Source organism: Trichogramma pretiosum, unplaced genomic scaffold (genome assembly GCF_000599845.2).
Source record: "Trichogramma pretiosum strain Unisexual culture from Peru unplaced genomic scaffold, Tpre_2.0 scaffold45, whole genome shotgun sequence".
NCBI lineage: Eukaryota > Metazoa > Arthropoda > Insecta > Hymenoptera > Trichogrammatidae > Trichogramma > Trichogramma pretiosum.
In genome coordinates, this window is record NW_019641665.1 from 1,361,471 (window position 1) to 1,362,444 (window position 974).

The 974-nt window shown below is 36.3% G+C and overlaps 1 pseudogene; it reads right to left on the reverse strand.

Annotated features, from left to right (window-relative positions):
- Window positions 1-288: 288 nt before the first annotated feature.
- LOC111693966 lies at window positions 289-407 on the reverse strand (annotated as a pseudogene).
- Window positions 408-974: the final 567 nt, after the last annotated feature.

The following is a 974-nucleotide window of genomic DNA, read 5'->3' on the forward strand; positions in this document are numbered from 1 at the left end:
TAATGAGTGCAAAAAATATATATAAATAGTTTCTCCATTAAACGGTGCCTACGATATTGCTACCTACACTGCTGCTTCGCGACATCTAAAACAAAAAGAGAAAACTAATAATTCTTATATGAAAGCGCAAGGAAGTAAGATAAAAATCTGTAGATATGTAAAACAAAATAAGTAAATCAAAATATTCATCCAGTATTCATTCAGTACACTTTGAAATTAGCCAAAAGACCGAGAAGAATGCGAAAAAAAACCGACACAAAACTGTATCAAAAGAAAAAGTAATGGGTGTAACTACGTTACACGGGGTTCCCAGGCGGTGACCCATCCAAGTACTAACCGCGCTCAACTTTGTTTATATTCGGTGATCGGACGAGAACCGTAGCTTTCAAAGCGATGTGGACGTAGACATTATATATACTGCTTCGGTTTGACAAGAAATAAAAAAACCAACTTTGAAATTAGCCAAAAGACCGAGAAAAATACAATTTAGCACGTTCTGCCATCGTACGCGTATCGAACGATCGTTACAATTCAAGAGTTTATGAGGATTTATAAGCGGAGAGTCGCCATTATCTAAACAGCGCAGCTGTTACAACATCGATAAAAAAAATCGACACAAGACTGTATCAAAAGAAAAAGTCACGCGGGGTTCCCAGGCTGTCATCTAAGTAAGTTTAGTAGTTTTGTGAGTCTCTTCTACTTCATTTTACATCTGATAACAGGGCACAACTCAGGCTTATAATTCCAAGCGCCTCGAATTGTAGCAAAATGATTTTGAACCCAAACTCGTGTTTTTCTTGGATGTTGATACTATTAACTCCAGGTTTACCTGTGGATTTATAGAATCTCGGACATCGAAAATCAATTATGAATGAATTGATTAATTGATTGCTCTGAATTATTTATTAATATGTTCGCGAGATTTAGCAAGTTAGGGAGAACCGACCAACTCTATTTTTCGTGTTTTCGAGAAA